Source organism: Esox lucius, unplaced genomic scaffold (assembly GCF_011004845.1).
Source record: "Esox lucius isolate fEsoLuc1 unplaced genomic scaffold, fEsoLuc1.pri S28, whole genome shotgun sequence".
NCBI lineage: Eukaryota > Metazoa > Chordata > Actinopteri > Esociformes > Esocidae > Esox > Esox lucius.
The window spans coordinates 24,296-32,679 of NW_022995026.1; the positions used below are offsets into that span (position 1 = coordinate 24,296).

General features: G+C 41.0%; 1 long non-coding RNA gene across 1 annotated transcript; it reads left to right on the forward strand.

Moving 5' to 3' along the window:
* The first annotated feature begins 5,833 nt into the window (after nt 1-5,833).
* Nucleotides 5,834-6,203, forward strand: LOC109615560. Its single transcript, XR_002196554.1, has 3 exons — nt 5,834-5,901; nt 5,997-6,037; nt 6,161-6,203. It is a non-coding gene; the product is annotated as an uncharacterized LOC109615560 (long non-coding RNA).
* Nucleotides 6,204-8,384: the final 2,181 nt, after the last annotated feature.

The following is an 8,384-nucleotide window of genomic DNA, read 5'->3' on the forward strand; positions in this document are numbered from 1 at the left end:
GCACTAGTTTTTTGGACAAAAATGAATGGGCATGCATTGTACATTGACGCACTATACACCCCAAAAAAAAAAGCTGCCTGTTTTGACGGCAGGAGGCTAGTTTTACTAACTTGGCGTACCGGCCTCCTGCCAAACTGCAGTTCATGAAAATTCCACTGGGTGGTCAAAATTTTTACTTTTACTATGCAAATGTACAAATTATACCGCCCAATTGTACATCTTATGAGAACACCCATAGACTTCGGTCAGATGATCCCGGAGTAAAAATTCTGACATTTACTAGGCAAATGTACAAATTATACCGCCCAATTGTACATCTTATTAGAACACCCATAGACTTCGGTCGGAGAACCCCGGAGTCCAAATTTTGACATTTCCTAGGCAAATGTACATGTTATACCGCCCAATTGTACAACATATCAGACTAACCATATGCTTTGGTCCGAGACCCCCGGAGTCAACATTTTGACATTTACAGGGCAAATGTACTTATAATACTTCTCAATTGTACGCCCGATGGGATCACCCATAATACTCTTCACTCCATACTCCCCCAGTCCAAATTTTGACATTTACTGGGCAAATGTACTTAGAATACTTCCCAATTGTACACCCAATGAAATTACCCCATAATACACCTCACTTCATATTCCCCCAGTCCAAATTTTGACATTTACTGGGCAAATGTACTCATAGTACGTACCAGTTGTACTCCCAATTGAATTACCCCATATTACACTTCACTCCATACTCCCCCAGTCCAAATTTTGACATTTACTGGGTAAATGTACTTATAATACCGCCTAATTGTACATGAGAAGGAGACATCTTAAATGGGAGTTGGAATTTACAAGTATACACGAAGAAGCAAATGTATTACACATTATTATTAAGCATTTTAAGCCTTTTCTACATTGTACAATTGGGCAGTATTTCCTACCCATTCATTTACATTACAAATGGCACAAGTCAGGAAGGCTGACTCCTGTACATTTGCAATGTATATGAATGGGTAGGAAATACTGCCCAACTGTACATGAGAAGGAGACAGTCTGGACAGGGTGCAGAGTGATAAAGGAGGCACTGTGTCATAGAGGGAGGCATGGACTGATGGAAGAGGGGTAGAGAGAGATATTGGAGGCACAGGGTCATAGAGGAGGTGTGGAATGATGGAGGTGGTCCCCAGTGATATAGGAGGCGCAGTATTATTGAGGAGGCATGGACTGATGGAGGGGTGGAGATCAGGAGGAGGTGCAGATTGATATAGGAGGCACATGGTCATAGAGGAGGTGCGGTATGATGGGGGAGGTGGGGAGATCAGGAGGAGGTGTGTAGTGCTATAGGAAGAGCGGAGTCGCAGAATGATGGAGGACTAAAGAAGTGATGGATGAGGGGCAGAGGCGAGCAGCAATAGAGGTGTAGACAGGGTGTAGACAAGAGGTAGAGTAGATGAAGAGCAAAGTTAGAATTCCCCTGATGCACCACATCAAAAATGGCTTGTCTGTGAGTGATAAAGGTCACAATAGGTCACCCAATGGATTCCATTGGGCGAAACAGCTTTGGGGGACAGGGTCACACATGACATCCGGTAGACGCAGGACGAGGCCACCCTGTGATGAACATATCCGAAGAACAGCTCTTTACGACACTCGGAAACCCTTTAAAGGCTGTGTTGAGTAGCCAATGTATTGTCAATGGGATGACCTGTAACACATTTCGGGGGTTCCTGTGGATGCAGGATGCTACAGATCGTACCAGGTAGACTAGGCCCACCCCCGATGAACATATCCGAAGAACAGCTCTTTACGACACTCGGAAACCCGTTAAAGCGTGAGGTGAAATTTGAGGAGTTGGCAATGTATTGTCAATGGGAGAGAGCAAAGTGTACAATTGCAGAAGGAAAAACTGCACACAGCTGGCATAACTGTGTGGATGATTCATCACCCCATTCCCCCGATGGAGCACGTCGAAAACGGTGTGTCTATGAGCAACCTACAGGCCGCAATATGTCAAAAACACATAAATCACTACTACACAGGATGTGTTTCGGGCCTAGTCTACGTCCAGGGCCTGTGTAATACATTGCCAGTGGCAATGTATTACACAGCACGTGTACTGTCCAAGAAAAACACAACAAGAGTACACCTTCCACAAGCAATGTTTATGAAAGGGGAGAACATACCTCATACCTGTTAGGGGTTCCCCTCTGTGCATTGCAAATGTACAGGAGTTACCTTAACTGACTCTTGTACATTTGCAATGTATATGAATGGGTAGGAAATACTGCCCAATTGTACATTGTAGAAAAGGATTAAAATGCTTAATAATAATGTGTAATACATTTCTTTCGTGATGTATACTTGGAAAATCCAACTCCCATGTCTTTAAGATGTCTCCTTCACATGTACAAATATGCAGTATTTCTTACCCATTCACATACATTGCAAATGTACAGGACTTATCCTTACTTACTCGTGTACATTTGCAATGTATATGAATGGGTAGGAAATACTGCATATTTGTACATTGTAGAAAATGATTAAAATGCTTAATAATAATGTGTAATACATTTCTTTCGTGAAGTATACCTGGAAAAATCCAACTCCCATGTCTTTAAGATGTCTCCTTCACATGTACAATTGGGTAGTATTTCCTACCCATTCATATACATTGCAAATGTACAGGACTTAACCTTACTGACTCGTGTACATTTGCAATGTATATGAATGGGTAGGAAATACTGCCCAATTGTACATTGTAGAAAATGATTATAATGCTTAATAATAATGTGTAATACATTTCTTTCGTGATGTACACTTGGAAAATCCAACTCCCATGTCTTTAAGATGTCTCCTTCACATGTACAATTGGGCAGTATTTCCTACCCATTCATATACATTGGAAATGTACAGGAGTCAGCCTACCTGAGGCTTTTTATATCTACATTTGTCCATTAAATGTCAAAATTTGGAATGGGGGAGTTTGGACCGAAGTCTATGGGTAATCCCATTGGGCGTACAATTGGGACATATAGCATGTACATTTGCCCAGTAAATGTCAAAATTTTCACTCTGGGGAGTTTGGACCGAAGTCTATGGGTAATCCCATTGGGCGTACAATTGGGACGTATAGCATGTACATTTGCCCAGTAAATGTAAACATTTTCACTCGGGGGAGTTTGGACCGAAGTCTATGGGAAATCCCATTGGGCGTACAATTGGGACGTATAGCATGTACATTTTCCCAGTAAATGTCAAAATGTTCACTCGGGGGAGTCTCTGACCTGCGGTGCATGGCCACCGGCAATGTAGTACACTGTATATGGACAGTCGTCTTGCAATGTCATACAATGTAACCGGTTATTTATTTAACTGTTTCTGGATGTACACCTTTACTGAGAAACATCCTGTGTAGCAGTGTACTGTAAATGTCAAAATTTGAAGTGTAGGCAATGGTTTGTCTATGGGATGACTTGCAACACATTTCAAAGGTGACTTCGTGTGGACGCATGAGGCTATGGATCGTACCAGGTAGACTAGACCCTCCCCCGATGAACATATCCGAAGCACAGCTCTTTACGACACTCGGAAACCTGTTAAAGTGTGAGGTGAAATGTGAGGATTAAGCAATGTATTGTCAATGGGAGAGAACAAAGTGTACAGTTGCTGAATACAAAGTGTACATTTGCAGAATGAAAAACTGCACACAGCTAGCATAACTGTGTGGATGATTAATCACCCCATTCCCCCGATGGAGCACGTCGAAAACGGTGTGTCTATGAGCGACCTACGAGCCGCAATATGTCAAAAACACATAAATCACTACTACACAGGATGTGTTTCGGGCCTAGTCTACGTCCAGTGCCTGTGTATTACATTGCCGGTGGCAATGTACAGTGTAGAAAAGGCATAAAATGCTTAATTAAATAGTAAGTACCTCTTGATGTAGGTTTATTTCCATCCACTTTAATATTTAAATTACTCTCCACTTAGCTTGGTGTGCGAGCTAGAGACACGCATTTTGTGTCAGACCTCTTAATTGGTCTAGACGGCCTGTCTGACTTTTTCCAAGTTTACTTTGACAGGAGAATTGTAATCAGAGCTCCCTGACAGTATTACACCTTGACACACCTTGTAAGTACACCTTCTTTTGCCATGATTTGAGCATTTTATTAAAAGTACATGCCTGTTAAAGTTTTTATCTTGTTTAGCTCTGTTTCAAGTGGCATTTTTCTCTGTAGCCAGTACAGTCTGTCTCCATGTGACATGTTTTTAGAATGCTTGACAGAGAGCTGACCTTTTATGCTTCTTCCTTGCAGGTTACCTCCAAAATGTTTCCCTGTCCAATTTGTGGGAAATGCTTTATTGTCATTCAATCCCATTTAAAGATTGTTCACAAAGTTCGTAACACAGAGGAGAGAAAGCTCCTTTTAAATCTGGCTAAGGATAGAGGTGTGGTCCGAAACACACATTGTCCCCTGTGCCTGCAGAAGACTTCCAAGCCATCTCATGAAGCTTAAACACAAGATTGATGTAAGTCTTAAGTTGTATTTATTTAGAAATCCTAGTTTTGTTTGTTGTACAGTTTATAGTAACTTTTATTTGTTTAGTGTTTTTTCTAACAATAACACAAAGTGCTTTACATACCAGAGACATTATAATGGATTAAAATAATAATAAAAATAGAATAAAATGAATATATAACCACAATGATGAATTATTATTAGTATTAAATATTAATAGCCACTACTAATAGTGTAATAGCCATGTTATAAAAACAAATGCACTGAAGTTACCTTTACCTAGGGACTTATTTCCTGAAGCATGTAAACAAAGCATTTGTTTAAATGCATAATTTAACTCTTACAAATGTGTCTTTGTCTGTTTTTCATTTCAGGATTCAGAAATCAAAGCACAAATGATCATCCTAAGAAGAGGCCTCACACTCTCCAAATTAAGGGCTCTCAGGATGACCAATCCACCTGCTCCACTGGTCACTGACTTTACCTGAAGGAGTTGGACAATGAGGGTGAAACCGCAGTCATAGGTGAAGACGTGCCCCTAGGATGTTCCGTTTCATCTCCATCAAACATGGGTGAACATATGTCCAAAGGAGAATGTTCCATGTCATTTCCACTGAACTTTGAGGTCACGTTCCTGGGAGAACCTTTGCTTTCATCTCTGCTGGACATTGATGACGACGTGTCCCTGCAGGAAGATCCCTTTTCCTGCCTATCAAACCTCATTGGAGACATGCCCCTGGAAGAAGGCTCCCTTTAGGCCCTTCTGAATGAGAGTGACGACGTTTCCCTGCAGGAAGATCCCTTTTCCTGCCAATCAAACCTCATTGGAGACATGCCCCTGGAAGAAGGCTCCCTTTTGGCCCTTCTGAATGAGAGTGATGACGTGTCCCTGCAGGAAGATCCCTTTTCCTGCCAATCAAACCTCATTGGAGACATGCCCCTGGAAGAAGGCTCCCTTTTGGCCCTTCTGAATGAGAGTGATGACGTGTCCCTGCAGGAAGATCCCTTTTCCTGCCTATCAAACCTCATTGGAGACATGCCCCTGGAAGAAGGCTCCCTTTAGGTCCTTCTGAATGAGAGTGACGACGTGTCCCTGCAGGAAGATCCCTTTTCCTGCCTATCAAACCTCATTGGAGACATGCCCCTGGAAGAAGGCTCCCTTTTGGCCCTTCTGAATGAGAGTGACGACGTGTCCCTGCAGGAAGATCCCTTTTCCTGCCAATCAAACCTCATTGGAGACATGCCCCTGGAAGAAGGTTCCCTTTTGGCCCTTCTGAATGAGAGTGATGACGTGTCCCTGCAGGAAGATCCCTTTTCCTGCCTTGCGGACTTCAGTCAATACTTTTCCCCGGGAGAGTTTATGTTTTCATCTATGTTAGGTGAGAATGTTATAAAGGAATAATTACTTTGTGTATGTCCAACTAAAGTCTCAATGGATGAGGTAAAATATCAATTCTACACTTGGTCTTTATAGGAGAGATTGAGTTTCCTGAATCCTAAGGGAAACCAGACACGGTATGTATGATGACTCTGTTCAACTCTGAACAATATGAAGTGAATAGTTTGACAGGTATTTTTGTGTGTATTTATCTGTGTGTGCATGCATTATTGTAAAAATACTTTTCTGTCTCTATACAGGGAAGAGTCGGTGAAACCCTCCACACACCTTCTTCAGGATATTTGATATGTACAGGTAAGCCCAAAAGTATTCATACCCATGCCACCTTTTGAGCCACAGTGAATTTGTATTTGACCAACTAGTTTCTTCTGGTATATGAATAAAGTTTCCTTAAAATAAATAGATGAATAAATAAATCTCCAGCACAATGGTCAAATACAAATTCACTAGGGCAAGGGGTATGAATACTTTTTGGCTTACCTGTACATAGTTCAATTGAAGTTTTTATAGTTGTTATTGTTGGCACATCTGTTCTTGTTTAATTATTATGTCTTGTTATTGATAAACAGTGTCATTTATTGGAGTTATTTATTGTTGAAATTGTTCACTTTTATATAGACTTTTCTATAGTTAATAAATGTATATTTTTTGCAATTAATAGTTGAATTGTTTCTGTTTAATCTCATCAGTTTTTTACATTGGTTTATTAGAGAAATACATTGTTAAGGCGTTATTGCACTTTCAACTCTAAATGTACTCACTGTCAAACTCAATAGATCAATTTGGCTCAGGACTGTAATATGTTTTTGAGTGAAAAGGTGTCTCTTAGTGTTTATGTCTCTGAGAGACTGAAACACTAAGAAAATTGTATTTGACTCAAACTGGTTCAGAGAACCAACACCAGACAGTGCCCAGTCAAATCTTGTACTTACAACAAAGTGACATAAATCAAACAAGGTCTGAAATACAACTCCAAACAGAATAATTACTTTGAAGAATTTTATTAAACAGAACACAACAGATCAAACCAAACAGACATCCGTTTCAATATCAACAAGTAAAAAAGCACAACATATTAAATGACAAAGTGGCACACATGCAATAACAAACTCTAACAAAATACTAAAGAACAATTCAATTAAACAGAACAGAGAAGGTTATAAATGATGAGAACAAAACTCTAACATGTTTCCTATCTACATTTACAATTAGAACAGGTATCAAAAGACACTATGGAACAAGTATAATATAGAACAAGTGTCCAACCTATAGAGTCAATCAATCAAGATTTGCTGCCCATGGCTTCCTCAGTTTGAACAGAGGTTGACTCACTGACTTTTCCCTCTGGGCTGTGGGGTGGGACAGTGTCTTTGTCCTTACCTTCCATTTTTAGCCTCCTTGAGGCAATGGCCCTCTTGAGCCGGGCGCTTGTAGCTCTCAGCTTCCTTATCCCCTGCTGGGTCAGGACAGGAGAGACGTGTCTAGTTTTGCTCTTCGATTTCAGCGGGGACATCTTCATCGGGGTGATGGAGACCATGTCACTGCGCCTGTCTGTCACCGGCAGTTTGGAGGGCGTGGGGTGCTCTTCGCTCTCCGGTGCTGGTCTCTTAGGAGGTGTCTGCAGGCACAGCAAACAAAAACAACAATAAATATCTCACACTGAACATTTGACTGTAACATAGTTGTCTGTGACTGCAATAGCATCCTAGGAAGGGAATGGCTCTGTCGGTTAAGTGGTTTACTGTCAGGGAAATTTCTTACACTGATGTGTTCTTACTGATTAAAGGACTGAGTCCCCATGTTTAGATAAGTAAAGGAATGTAGGCAGAGTGGGGTCTGGTGTTTGTCTCAGGGAGACATCCTTGAACATCATCCTTAACCGGCACTAGTGGATTAGTTACTCGTAAATGAGTTAATCTGTATAACACTTTTAGGGTCTATCCTTGGGTGTCCAGACATTGTGACTCCTAAAAGGTTGAAAAGGATTACCATGTGAATGTGTTTTATTGACATACATATTACCACACCCCTTTTTACTCTTCTTTAAATGATGATGCTTGTCCTGTTTTACTTTAGAGATTATTCATTGTTACTTTGTAACCTGTGTATTCTCTCCTTGCAAGAATAAACTGATTATTGTGCAAATTGAGTTTTCCTCTGTCTTACCTACCATTTTCGTAAATAGTTTGGACTTTAGAAATTGCCATCACAATTTGGGGTGCTCGTCCGGGATCCTAATCCTGCTCGGTTTGAGTCCTTTTTCCAAACAGGTTAACCGTGCACGGCCAGAGAGAGATTTTCTGGAAATTCCATTATCCCCCTAAAAAGGCTATCCTTTGTGGGGTTGAGAAGGAGTGCCTGGCTGGAGCTGAGACTCGTGCATGATCAGTACAGGTTGCCCGTGGAAATTGAATTTGGAGGTAAGAGCACAATACAGTCTGGAAAAGGCCATTGGATATGTGT